Source organism: Sus scrofa, chromosome 13 (assembly GCF_054392235.1).
Source record: "Sus scrofa isolate SSC_HxYL_T2T_F1_AM1 chromosome 13, Sscrofa_HxYL_maternal_Yorkshire_Landrace_v2.0, whole genome shotgun sequence".
Taxonomy (NCBI): Eukaryota; Metazoa; Chordata; class Mammalia; order Artiodactyla; family Suidae; genus Sus; species Sus scrofa.
The window spans coordinates 158,214,210-158,229,178 of record NC_139395.1 but is presented as its reverse complement, the minus strand read 5'-3'; the positions used below and the strand labels follow the sequence as shown (position 1 = coordinate 158,229,178).

Below are 14,969 nucleotides of genomic sequence, written 5' to 3'. Positions count from 1 at the left end.
GACAAAAAGACCAAAAAAAAAAAAAAAAGAAGGAAAGAAAATATGACTAATAGCTAAGATATTTTGAGCACTCATCCATACCAACATATTAGATACATAGTTTGTATATTCATTTCATTTACTCATTTAACAAAACTATGTGCCATACTCTTTACATATACCACTGTTTTTCATCCTCACAGAAATCCCATAAAGTAGTAATTAATATCATTTTATGGTCAATGAAAGGAAGGCTCAGAGAGGTGAAAAAATCTGCCCAAGATCAACTAACCAGCAAGCTAGAGAAGGGACATAAAGCCATGTCAAATGATTCCAAAGTCTATGATCCAAATATCCATGCAATGCTGTTTATTTGTGGAGATTTAAGGAATCTGGCAGTTAGAATTCAATTGTTAACAATGCATACTCTTAGGATAGATGATGATGGTAACAGGTAGGATAAACTGCCTAGGCTGGAGACTGGAGAGATGAACTGCAATGATGAGAAAAAATTAGGGAAGATGCTGCATAGGCACTGACAAGATGGAGAGGTTACTGCTTGCTATGTGTGATAATAGATAATAACCCTGGGCTTGTGGAATATGACTCACAGCTCATTCTGGTACAAAGTTCCAAACCAGATGTAATTTCGCTTTTCTCCAAACACAAATCAGAACGGTGATTAACTTGAGATACAGGCCTGCTCTCATGTGGACCTGAAGCTCTGAGACAGTATCAGATGCTCCAGGTCTAGCTTTGGGCCTCATCAAGCCAAAGGTCCCAGGTGTGTATCACCAGAATGTCTCCTGGCTGCCTATTCTGAATCTGGCTAATACCTGGCCAGACTAAAAATGTATCCTCCACAGACAGTGCTTGTTCAAAGATCAGTAGAGGGTTATACATATTGGCTCACATTCTGAATGGCCTGTAGCTGCTCCTTAGGAGACAGCATCAGAAATGGAGCTGTCAATCATGGAGGAACCTTCTAGAGTAGAAGATGCCAGCCTGTGAAGTGAGACCTGCCTGGGGGAGTGGTAGTTAGGATGTCTGTCAGTGTGTGATGCACCAATCTAAGAGTTGCTAATAATGTGGATTCCCTTCAAACTATGGTTCATGCTTCCTTGGGAAGGTTATGGTATGTAACAACTTCAATAAAAGGACAAATGTAACAACAATAACAACAAAAGCAGCAACAGCTAACTGTTATTAAACAGTTATGATGGGCAAGGAACTCTTTTTAAGTGCTTTACATCTATTAACTGGTATCATAAAGATACATATATAGAGATGTATAGAGAATATATAAGCATAGACATCAGCTTATCAAATTCACATTAATCTTCATATATAGCCTATGTCCAAATAATCCAGTTATCAGACAGGATCCCGGAAACCTGAACACTGGCATTCTCGGGTTCCAGGTTGTAGGAAATTTGTGCCTGTAAACATGTGACAAAACATAGTATAGAATTGTAACAAAACTTTTAGAATTTTCTAACATTGGACTGGGCAGGAATCAGTTCAATTTAGAGAAGGCATTCCATGTTTAGAATTAGAGAACTTAAAACCCAAGATCATCTTTTAACCCAAAGTAAATTTTGAGGGAAAATTGTTGGTTGAGAAGTCGCATCATCAATTCACGCTGGAAGGATACTTGGGAGGATTCAAAAATTAAGAAAATCAGTTCTAATAAATGGATGTTTGTGAAAAGGAAATAAATTGCTCCAATTATCTGACAAGCATGAAGAGTACTGGCAGCTAAATGAAATGTTTTATTGGCCTCTCACCTACTCAACAACTAATATTTCTTCTTGTACTTCATGTCACCCACTTCCAAAGGAGTCATCTAAAAATACTGTTTGATTCATATCCACGTAGGAAACATGGCTCTTGGATTCAGACATCAAGGCTCTAATGTTCTAGGACACAGCTCAGAAGAAAAGGAGACAGTGCTTCCCTGTTGCATTGGCAAGGTTTCTTTGCAATCCCAGTCAAAATTAAATCATGCCAATGGCAGTCTTCTAATTTCTCTATCAATAGAACATATTTTATAGTCTTACTCTCACTTTCTAAACATCTACTCCGATATCTCTTAATGTCACATCTACTTACATCTTGCCTATGAAAGCCCAAATAAATTTCTTGCCACCTACTATATATTTTAAGATCAGCATCATTCTTTAGATGTACTTTCTGGTCTATGTATACCTGCTTGCAATATGGTCTTTGAAGCACCTCTTGCTTAATAGTTTTTGAGAGGAAAACATAATAAGGTAAATACAGAGATGAAGTTAGACTATTAGCTCATAGGAAGAGATGCTACATCCTCTCCTTCACCAAAACTCTAAATACAGACGGTTCTTTAGAAATAAGAAGGCAATACTAGAAGTATATCAACACATAGTTATATAACACACTCTCACCCTTTGTTCCTCATAGCAAGATTTTAAGTGGGAATAATTTGTTTTTACTTATGTGTGCATGTATATATTTATATGATATACATACTTATGATATGTAAACATGTATATACATACCTATACATATATACATGCCTATACTTAATGTGAATCTCTTTTTTAAATTACAAAACTGAATCCAATTGATAGATATCTAGAAATTGCTAAAGAAGGAAGGAATAACTACACTATTTACAACCCCTGGTTTGAAAAGATGACCTCAATAAGAAAGAAATATTTTAAAGTTTGACCTGGAAATGTGCTACTACTCTACAATGATATTTTTAGGTACTATACATTATTTGGTGGAAAAGAGATCTTCGGTGTCTGAATTCACAATGGCAACCTGTCTTCCTACACGTATAATAATTCAAGAAGTGCAGGATATCAAATGAGTTTGAGGACTAGGGGACTGGGTTGACAGCTGTCATTTCTAGTTGTTTCAACCAAAACCCTATTTAAATCCCCAAATGCAGCTCAGCTTTTCCACATCCTAGTTTTTAATTTGTAAATTGGGATTTAAAGTGTTTAACCTCTTTGGAGCATATTTAACAATTTCCAATGACATTAGATGATAGTAATTAGTATGTGTGAAGAGTTACGGGATTTTGGATGAAAGCAGTTATAAAAGTACAAAATACCAGCATTTCTGTACATAGCATGAGATAACCTTAAACCAAGAAGAAACAGGACAATGCCAAAATCTAAGAAGAATCAAGAAATCATAGGTACATTAAGCTTTCACCTTAACAATGATAGTATTTTTTTTTCCTCTGGTTTTTAAGCAGAGTTTACTTTAACAAATATAAAAAAATGTATCGAATATATTAAGTCAACATTTTTGTACATAGATACATGTGGGCTTTTTCTTTTTCTTCCCTGAAAGATGGGATTAGACTGAGCAGCAGTGGCTGTTGGAAGCTCAAACTCCCTGCCTCCCAGAATGGGTACTTGTAATTAAAAGCTTAGCTCACCTTATCCTTCCAGTTTCCCAGGCGAAAAGTCAAAGCCTGCATTTAATTGCATATATATGTGTGCATGTTTCTAAAACCAAAGCTCCAAAGAAAAGCAATGCTTAGGAGGAGAGAAGGCAGATATTTGACAGAGAATCAAAAATAAAACAGAGAAAAGGAGTTGATGCAACCATAGAAATGTGGTGCTCTGTTCCCCTTTTGGTTTGTCTCCAGCCAGAATAGGGAGTGCTTGTGGTTTGGAATTTTTATTTAAATAAGCAGCAAACACAAACCCACCAAAGTATGCTGCATGTTCCTGAAGATTTGCCATAAGCATTTTCTACTTTTTGGGTGGTGTATTTAATCAGAGTTCTGTTAGAACTGGGATTCAAATGTGGTAGCATCATTCTGTTGAGAGAAAGCCACCACCACGTGTGCTTCGTGGAGCCTCACTATAGCATGGAATTCAGGTTGAGTGGGTTACTGGAAGGATGACCATTCAGGAATCATGACACTAAGCAATCCACAGAGAATGCAGGATACAGCTCTCAAGAACTCTGGGCTATAAGCCAAAGTGTTTTGTTTTTGTCACTGTTGTTTGTTTTTTAAAGGTAGGGGGGAGGGTGAGCAAGAAAAAAATTTTCAATAGCAGCTAATAAGTAGGGGCTAGGAGGTCAGGGAAGAGCAGCAATGATCATGGGGTGGGGGGTGGGGTGGTGGTGCTAGGAATTAAATAGAGAAAATCCAGTCTTTGAGAGGGTTGGCTATAGAGCCTCATTGTGAAATGAGGAACCTTGTACTATATACAGAGACTACATCATGATCAGCAGCAGCAAGCTGGACTCAGTGATTAAGCCTGCCCTGGACTGAAAAGCAAAGCCTTAGAATTATAGACCAGAAAAGGAATTTAGGATTTTCTAGACTCCCAGTGCCCAGTGGAGTTAGGTCCTTAGCAAGCCACTGCTTAGTAAAAATGAATGAATTTTTTTTCTTGTACAGATGGAGAAATTCAGTTTCAGATCAGGGAAGTAACCTGCCAAAGTTAAAATGTTAGTGCATCATCACAGCTAAAATGCAACCCTCTCTCAAGGTTATAGTGCTTAAATTATACTTCTCCCTAACCCTGTAGTGCAACGTGGAAATTTCCTGGGGCTGAGAGTTAAGTAAATCCAGGTGCTGAAGTCAGTGGAAGTCAGCAAGCCCAGATAGGCATTTATGAAACTGTCACTGAAAATGCAAGAAAGACAAAGCAGTCACCCTTTGCATCAAGACAATTGTGAAAAATGCTCTGCTCATTACTATTTGTATGTCAATGGGGTCTTGTATGGGGTAGTTTAGAAAAAAAATGCTATTCAAGAACTTGAACTACTGAAAAATCATAGAGTTAAAAATATTAATAACTGAGGGATCACTGGGGTGGAATGTGCCTGTGGAGACCAGACCTGCAGGGCACAGTACTACACCAGAATAAGTGACCAGCCCAAACTGGCCTCCCAAGTTGGACATCTTAATTCATTTTTTGGCTTCTCAGACTTCTTTATATGATCCTTAGAGGTCTGGCCTGATTGACCTCTGGCAAAATTGCTGAAGTAAGTAACCTATTTCCCCTCTCAGAGTCTCAACCCTCATCTGCACATCCACCTTGCTGAGGCCCATGCACAGACTATAGCAACTAATTCCTCTAAGGTATTTGCTGGTAAGACTGAGCATTACCTTTTACCTGGGTCCATATTTCCTCCCACCTTCCCTTCCTCCCTCCCACTCTTCCTCCCTCCCTTCTTTGCTTTCCTTTTACTTCCTCCTCTCCTTCCAAATAGTGTGTACTTAACATGTTTTACAGTATTTTAATAGGCAAACAAATCTATGATTGAGGACACTCAGGCATAGACAATGAGTGAGCACAAAAGAATGAGAAGCAGTATAGTCCTTCTATTGCTCCTAAATCCCACTATGGAGATAAAAACCTCCTTGAACTTAGCCCTAGAACTATAGGGCGTTAAAAAGAGAGCCCACACTTCAAGCCCCAGCAAACAACTTGTTTATTTTTTCAGAGGTAGAAATGAGCAAATTTTCACTGGACTTCAATAGGGAAATTGAGGGAAGTGGCTCCTCTAAATTACCAAATGAAACAGAAGCATTCCTTCGTGGCACCACAATTTGGACTGAAAAGCATCTTCTTAAGATGCTCTCAACTGAAAACCTCACTCATCTTCTCATGAAACTTTTACATGGCTTTATAGAGAGCAATTTCTTTACTACCAACTCTCATCTTAAGTTCTGCATCAAATCTGTTTTCTATCTCACCTCAGAAGTTCCTTCTTCAGACAGTCATCTTTGTTATTCTGTCCTCTTTCATCCTCTGCTAAGACTAGGAGATCTTGTCTCTGAGTAGTTTGCCCAGCTCTCTCTAGTATATTCTCTGCTGCACAAGAACACACTATCCCTCCACATCCAGGGAACATAAGACCACAAGTTTATTGATTTATGGTTGTTTAGCTAGTGTCTCCTAGCAACTGGTTAAGATAACAGAGAGAAAGAGATTTTCATGTCAGAGTCCTTTCATACACAAAATAATATAGAACTTTAAATTCTTTCTTTCAGCAAATAAAAAGGAAACAACATCAAACATTAGAAAGAGGTTGAGGAAACAAAAAGCAAGAGTAAGGCTGGAAGGTCTTCTTCACCTAAGCGTTGTATGGCTTTGTCTCTTTTTGTTGTATGTGTGTTATAATGGTTGTATTACATAGAAACATGGCTATTCTTCTGATGTCTGTGTAGACCCGGGGCATTGGTGGATGGGGAGGTCAGGGAAGAAACAATTAACTATTGGGGAGGGGGTCTGAATTTGCTCATAATATGTGTTGGTCTGTCTTGATCTGTACTTTAGAGAGTCTACGTGTATAGGAATATGGTGTTGGATACTGGCTACTAAGGTGAAGAAAAGATGGAAGAACAATTTTTTTGAAGAAATAAGCAGTAATCCAAGAAAGTAAGATATATTTATTCAAATCACATTATCTCCAGCAGAGATTCTAAGATTATTATTTATGGATCATGTATGGAGTCTGGAAAATCCATGAATTTTATTAATATACAGACTTTTTATAAGCATGTTTATGTGTAGTTTAATCAGTAAGAGAATCCATGATTCGCACTGGATTCTCAAATGTCTATAACAGCACAACAACAAGAAGATGTGAACCCTCTGTGGATTTGCCTTTAATAGTGTGTTGTTTGAATGGTCCAGACTTGCCTAGCTATGGTACGGGCATTAAGTGAAGGGTTATTTATCCAGGCTATGATCAGGGTATTAAAAGAGAAATCAAGTCTCATGGGCATTTTTGAAATGGTAGCATTAATAAAGCAAGAAAATCTATGGGGAAGGTGGTCTTCAGAGGCAAGGTAGGACTGCATAGTTCAGCTCAGTCTCCTTAATAAAATATTTCAACAGTGTTGGCTGTAGAGGTTTGAGTGTTATTTTTACCCCAAGTAATGTTTTTCATAATAAAGACTCCTTCTGTACACAATGACATCTACCAAACTAGATGCAAATTATATGTAAATGAAAGGCCAATTGGCACCAGCTAGTTTCTTTAAACAGATAGCATAGATTTTTTTAAATAATAGATATGAACTATAAATATACTTGGTTATCTTCCTACCTCCATGAAGAAAGGATAATGAAAGGCAAACTGGAGCAGCACTTGTTGGACCATCAAGGAAGCACATGTCCTGGACTGTCACAATTTACTCAATGTATATTATAACCGTCCTTCCTACCTCACAGATCCAAATGTTCATTGAATGTGAAAGCATTTTACAAACACCAAAGGGTGTTCCATTATCACTGTGTGTATATATCAGTGCCAGGACCCATTAAGTAATCCCCTAGTGGAAAGAAAAAAAATGGTTCAAATATCAGGCAGTATGGCAAAATGAATCATAATTCTAAATATGGGCTCTCTTAGACACAAAAAATTCAATGAAGGATATAATATGAAATTATATATGAGAATATAATCAGATTAATATTAAAATTATATTTTTAAGAAGGTTCCTGAGTGTTGTTTGCCAAAATGTAAAACTTAAAGTAACCAAAATTCTCATTAATAAGGACATGGTTGAAAAAAATAATGATATTAACACACAATAGAAAGCTATGCAGTCACTAAAAATGATGGTGTAGGTCTATCTTTGCTGATGTAGAAATCTCTTCATAATATATTTATTTTAAAAAGTGAGAGTAAAATATGTTATACAATTCAGTTTTCTTCTATATTAGCAAAAAACAAATTGAAACTATACATGATTCAAAATGTTCATGTTAAGAGTGGATATCTCTGGAGAAGGGTCTTATAAGAGTGTTTTTTTGTTTTGTTTTGTTTTTAGGGCCATACCCGTGGCATATGGAAATTCCCAGGCTAGGGGTCAAATCAGAGCTGAAGCTGCTGGCCTATGCCACAGGCACAGCAATGCTAGATCTGAGCTTCATCTGCAATCTACACTGTAGCTCACGGCAACCCTGGATCCCTAACGCACTAAGTGGGGCCAGGGATCAAACTTGGGTTCTCCTGGATACTAGTCGGGTTTGTCACTTCTGAGTCACAACAGGAACTCCATTTTAAGAGATGATTTATATTTTTTTCTATACCTAATCCATACTGGTATAATATGTGTAGGGATTGCTTAATGACCAGAAAAAGTAAATAAAGCTGTTTTTATTTTGTATGAGAAAGAGTGTCCTCTTTACGGTAGTTTGAGCTCCTCAAAGCCTCCAACAGCTAGCTCCAAACAGTTCCCTCCAACTACTGTCAAGATTCAATAATGAAATAAAAAAGAAAATTGTAACTGTGTATGATGATGGATGTTAACTAGACATTGTGGTGAACATTTTGCAATATATACAAATATTGAATTATTACATTGTACACTTGAAACTAACACAAGATTATGTCAGTTATACATCAATAAAAAATGATTGGACATAATGAGGCAAAGTAAGGGAGAGTTGCATATCTCCTGATTCACAGATTTGTCTGACATCCACAGTACTTACTGGTACTAAAGCAAGCATCTCCCACAATCCATGGAATTTCCAGAGGCCAAGTCAACATTTTTCCTCCTTTCTTTCCTCTCCTCTCTCTGCCTACTCACTTTTCTGATGCCAGGCAAATTCTCTTTATACTTTCACATCAAAAAACAAACAAACAAACAAACAAAAACAAAGGTTGTTTGCTGGAAAGAACGGGGAGTCCTATATTAGCAAGTTTCTCTTCCTTAGACTTCAATTCCAGCTTCTACCATATTAATGTAGAAGGTGGGATAGGGAGGAAGAAGTTACATATTTCAAATTAGCACTTTTAATGTAAGTTATTTTTATGTAAATTTCAAAATTACCCTTAGAAATAGCTCTTTGTCTCCCTCATTTTTTTTTTTCAGATGCTAAAACCAATGTACAATAAGCCTACTTGAGGTCATGGAACATACATGGCAGATCCATTTTTGATCCTAAGTCTGTAAAACCTAAGGTAATTCAGTAATCTGATCACTTATTGAATAATATGCCAATCACTAAGGTAGGTGCGGGTAATGTATATACATGCTCTTTTGCCTTCAAGAACTTCACAGACTAGAGAGAGAGTCTGTGAGGATAAAACTGTGACACAATAATATAGCCAGATTCATTATACAATTTTCTACAATAATGTGGGAGTAAAAGTACTTGTCTTGTTACCAGATTTTTATTTTACGAATTCCCAAACTCAGAAAACCCAAAGAAATTCTCTGAGGTCACAAATCTGGCCTCTGGGTTAGGAGGCCCTAAATTAAGGAAATGCATGAAAACCCAAATTATTTGAACAGCTTTAATTGCATATGCAAATTCTGTTGTGCCGATGTGTTTCTTAAGGTAAATGTTGATGAATCTGATATTACTATTCATTTATCTAAATTTACAGTAGGATCTAAGGAATCACACTGGGTTTGAAATACATGGTACTTTTTAAAAAAAGAAGCAGCTTTTAATTAGGGGAAACTTGGAGATTCAGGGCAGGTGTTTTGATTGAGGAAGTAAGCATATTAAGCAGCAATTAGAAATACACATACAATTTTTATGCGGGATCAGGGCAGAATAGGCCATGCTCACTATACTGCCTTATATATTAGTTGTAATATGTCCTCATTGCAAATCTGTGGCTTGGATTTCACAATGTTCATGCACAACATTACAGAAAAATACTATTTATTTATGTGTGTCTTCCTTAAATGAAAGAGTAAAATATAAGGAGGGGATAGTCACATTTAGCCACATTTTACACGTGGTGCTAATTTCTTTATTTTGCTCTTGCAGTGACATTTTGGGGTTTTTTTGTACCTGCTATTTGAGCAACCTTGATAAGAACATACGAGATTTTCAAACAGGAGAGGGATATTCATTTTCATCCCTATATAAGTGAACAACTACCCATGGAAAAAGAGTAAGAAAATAAAAGCCTAGAGGTACTTATCATTTCCCCCTTTTTCAAGGCTTCATGTACAGAGACAAAATACAAATGAAGCTGGTAGCTGGGCAGAGCCTCCCCTCCTGGATTGGTAGCTCCCTGGTCACATCATCCAGGGGTCCCCATTGTGAAAGCTCTGGCCTGAATATTAATGGTACTCAAACCCACATCTATTGCCTTTCCTTTTCCTTCTAAATTATGAATATATTAGCATTCCTGGCTAACTTAGTACCCAGGAGCAACTTCACAATATACAATATAGGCTAAAATTAAAATATAAAAAAGGTACTTTCAAATGCTATGTCAACCATGTTGCCAGTGTGGATGGAATGTTAGAAATTGCACCTGGAAATATCATTCAATATTTCATTTCCCCTCTAAAGGTGGCATCTGTCAGAATAAAACCTGCTGACTTTTGCTTAGACTTCTTACCACTCCCCAAGGCCAGCACGGAGCCTGACACAGGAATCAGCACAGACTAGAAAGCACCAGAAAGGGCAGGAGAGCTTCATAGCTGCTTTAAGATAAACTCTCTACTTACTTAAAAGCACTTCCTAAATTCAAACTACTAGTGTAATGTCTCTAACTGCTTGGTGTCAGTCCATTGTCAAAATGATGGGTACCACTTGACATCTTTTTAATTTACAATTTTCTAGTGCTATTTGGGAACTGGAATGCTTTTTACCTTATGCAGTCATTTTCCTATAACAAACTAGTTTTAATATCATGCAAGGAGTGGGCAGAGTGGATGCAGGGGAAATGGGCTTTTTGGTGCTCACAGGATGGAGAGAAGCAGCTGCAGGATGGTGGTTTAATCACCACTCTCCAAGTCAGCATTCTATCAGGCTTGTGACTTTCCAAGTTCCAACCAACTATTAGTCTGCCCAACTTTTACAAAGGCAGAGAGGAAAGAGGGGTGCATGCTGCAGAATGATTTATTGGAGTTGTAATGCTGGGACAGCACAAAAACCCCATAAATATTCTTCTTAATGTTTTACTTTATATGACAGCCTTCAAGTGATATATTGTCTGACAATTTTCAAGATGGCTTTATAAACACATTTTTTGCTGCAGCCTAATATATGATGAAGTCTCCGCAGGCTAATATATGGATCCGGGGTGTGTGCTAGTGTGCACAGTCCTGATAATAGAGATGTCTATAAAAAAAAAAAATCTGTCTTGACTTTGTACTGCGGGTTTCTTCTTAGCATCTCAAAAGACAAAAAAAAAAAAAAAAAGAAAGAAAGAAAAGTGAAAGTAAAAGAAGAAACCAGTCAAAGTACTATATGACATGTGCTTCCATTCATAACCAACCCGAATATCTGCGTTTCTGCATAAACAGAATTCATACCATTAGAAACACTTTTTTTCCTATCTTTATGAGACCCTATACAAAGCCAATGTTTTGATAGTGCCTTTTAAACTAGATGTTTCAAATTAGATAGATGATTAATTTTCTTGGTAAGGCAGTCATCAAAGACACTAAAAGTTTAACCCTGCAGAAAGATGCCTTGTACCCATTGAAATGAGATACTGTGACACAAACAAGTATTTATTATGCTGTTTCTAAAAATTGGCCAGAATCTGATCCTCTACATAACTTTAGCCTGAACCATGCTGTGCCCTGCAGTAAAGAAGTGGGAGAAAGAAGCTATCTGGAAATGAGGAAATTTAAGCTTGAAGGAATTATCCTAAAGTGATTGTGATAACTCCAAGGAAGGAAGTTTGAAGTCCAAATTGCTACATTCAGAGTAACATAGGGAATCCTTCAGGTCTGAGACAGGTTTCCAAAAGGCCTGATTTAACAGAAGAGAAACAAGGGAGGACAAAGGAGGGGTTGGCTGATACCCTGTAGAAAGTAAGGGAACTGAGTCGTGCAGTCAGGCAGGTGCAGTGGGGTTAAAGCAGGGCAGTAGCCAGTGACAAATGATGCTGGGAATAGAACCTGGCCCCTGGAGGAGGAGATCTGGGGGAGCCAGAAGGAGACTCTGAGCCATAGACAAGTGGGCTTGGGCTTGGGGGTTGTTGCAAGGGATCCAGAAGGGTAAGCAGTTATATAGCATGGGATGGAGATGCAGAAGGAAGACAGGGGAGTGTGAATAGAAAGAAAGCTCAGCTTGGTGCTGATGCAGACCTTGGGGGAAAAGGGACACCTGGCATAGGGCTACAGACTAATTTTCTTATTCCTGCTGGTAGAGAATTAGTTTCTAATATACCACCAGGCCTGAATCTTAATGATTTAGGAATTAGGCAAAGCTGAGCAATCTGTTGGGAGCTCTTCAGTAGCCACATGTGGAAGTACAGTGGCAGGCACTAACAAAGAAGTCCATACATAGTGGGGATCTTTTTTTCTTATTTTTAGGAAATTTAAGATAAATGGGAGAATACACTTAAAGGGACACATCCGATGTTTCAAGAATATGTAAAGCTTAACTATTTAGAGGAAGAGAATTTGTGCAGAGGGTTTTTTCATCAGTTGCAAATATATAAGCCACATATCCAAGAATCATTCTGCAGGGTATAGTAGGCATTCAGTCTGGTCTGACCACATGTTTAAAGGATATGTGTTTCTAATGCAAGGCCTCAATTCTGCTTTCAGTAGTGGAAGAAATGCAGTATACGGACTACTTCCTCACTTGCAAAGTGAAAACTTGAGAGAGGAAGGGGTAGACGTGAATAAAAGGATCTGTAAGGTCCTGTCCAGTCTATGATTCTGTGACTCATTCATTTATGTAGTACTTTGTCACTACTAAGGGCTGTATCCCTAACTAAAAGTAGAATTCCATCTGCACAAGGACGATTTGGAGAGGAGAGAAGCCCTAGATGCTTATTTGCTTCCTGAATTCCTGCTTCCAGTAGCCAGGAGTCTGTCATTCCCCAGTCCCTCCACCAATCCAGACCATTCACCTGTCAGGGAAATGACAGAGTTTACTGAAAAGAAGACAAACTGCCCTAATACCAAATCAGACACATTCTGTATTAATCTATACTCATTGAATCAGAATCACTTCTGGAAAGGCAGAAGTTGGAAAGCCTGGGATATAGCAACTCAGCCTGATTTGGTCACAATGCTTCCTAATCCCATCTAACGCCGCTCAAATTAACATAACATCATCTTCCTTCATGAAGATGAGCTCAGCCTCTCAGAGTCCTTTGAAGGGAAAAAAGATGACTTTTCCAGCAGCAAAGATGACAAACTACATAGGCACTGCTGATTTTTATTTACTGGAACAATTAAAGATTCTTTAAGCAATTCTTAAATATCCTAAGACTACTTTGATAGATGTAGTTTCAGTTCAATAACCACTGATTGAGCAAAAGCGATGAAATGGAGGGAAGTGATAGGATCTGCTCTCATGGTACTTACCATGCATATCTACACTGTCCAATAGAGTAGTCACTGGCCAAATGCAGCTACTGAGCACCTGAAAGGAGGCCAGTTTGTATTGAGGTTTAACATAATGTTAAATACACATCAAGTTTCAAAGATTTGGTACAAAAAAAATAGAATTGGAAACATGTCCTTAATTTTTAATGTAGATCATATGCTGAATGACAGTATTTTGGATACACTGGGGTAAATAAGACATTATGGAAATTAATTTTTGTAAAACATTTCTTAATGCGGCTATTAGAAAATTTAAAATTACATATGAGGCTCACATTAGTAGCTTGCATTATGTTTTTATTGGACAGCACTAATCTATAATCTCACTGAGATACAAGTCAACCAAAAGCCTCTGAGACATTGTGGCAAGTGCTAAAACCCATAAGTGAAATATTACGGAAATTTGGAGCATATAAGGAACTTTCCCCAAGTCCCTGCTCCCAAAATGGTACATTACTGGGGAACCACATCTAACTTCCTGTCTTACAAATATTTAATTAGCCTCCTTTCTAAGGCTAAGTCATTGTTGTGCTTTACCTTCTTCTTGAAGACTTACTCAACAAGAGTTTCCCCTCTCATGTATTTCAAATTTTAACCTTTCCCCTGGACCTTGCTCTGTACTATGTAAATATATTCTCTTCTATAACTTGAAGCATCTTTTTTTTAAAAAACCTATGTTTACTTTTAGCTTTAATAGTTCTTACTTGCCATGTCATCATTTTACCTTCCGCTCCCACTTCAGTTCAAGGCAGTCTTGCTCTGCCACCCAGGAGTCTGCTGAAGATGCTTTTGCCAGAGCTCCCAATGATTTCCTTTTGGCTAAATTTATTGGGCACTTCTCATTCCTTATCTTAAACAACTTATTAGGAGCAGTAAACTATTAATCAAATCTTGCCTTATTTCTCACTGATGTGCGATCATATTCTTTATTTTTCCCCCCTCTCCCACTTCTCTGGCCATTTCTGCTTAGACCCCTTGACCATTCCTTAGATGTTGGTATTCTTTAGGGTTATGGTTAAGGTCCTCACTTCTACATACTCATCTTGAGTAACAGCACACTCTGTTATTAAGTTAGTGACCATCAGTATAATGAATATTATCAAATCTAAATTTTCGAACTCTTTCTCTTCTCCTTTCTTATTCTGCAAATCTAATTTCCTACTGGATTAACATTCCTATTGTGGTCCAGTAATAACTACTAAAGTCCTTACTCTCCTTCCAGTGTCAGCTTTTATCACTTCTTTGATCTGTTCTATGCTCAGATCATTGGGAAATTCTGTCTATCTTAAGTATTCTGCGCCTTTTCTCACCTTTGGGCCTTCACACATCTTTTTCATCTGTATTGAGCCTTCTTCCCTCTTCCTTATTCATCATCCTGACATGTGGTGAATTCTTATTCTAGCCTTGGCATAGATGTCAGTTTTTCTGAGAATCCTTCTTTCATTGCTCAAGCCTGGGCTAAGTTCAATTTCTGTGTGTCCCCGTAGAAATCTGTGGTTCCTCCATATACCTTGCATATTGTTGAGCTTCTCTTTCACATCTCTTAAAAATCCAGAAGGCAGAGGAAACTCCTATTGATAAATTATTCACCATGTATTTCCAGCAACTAATGCCGTACCTAACATATGGTCCTCAATAAAAGTGTACTGTCTATGGAAAGAAGAATAGAAGTTCAGATGGACAGAATGAA

General features: G+C 37.7%; 1 long non-coding RNA gene across 1 annotated transcript in view; it reads left to right on the top strand.

Moving 5' to 3' along the window:
• The window catches only part of LOC146397726 (uncharacterized), a 159,436-nt gene extending 148,292 nt beyond the window's left edge, over positions 1 to 11,144 (top strand). The window contains exon 6 of the long non-coding RNA XR_014824803.1: positions 8,831 to 11,144. This is a non-coding gene — a long non-coding RNA (uncharacterized LOC146397726). The remainder of the gene's footprint in view (positions 1 to 8,830) is intronic.
• Positions 11,145 to 14,969: the final 3,825 nt, after the last annotated feature.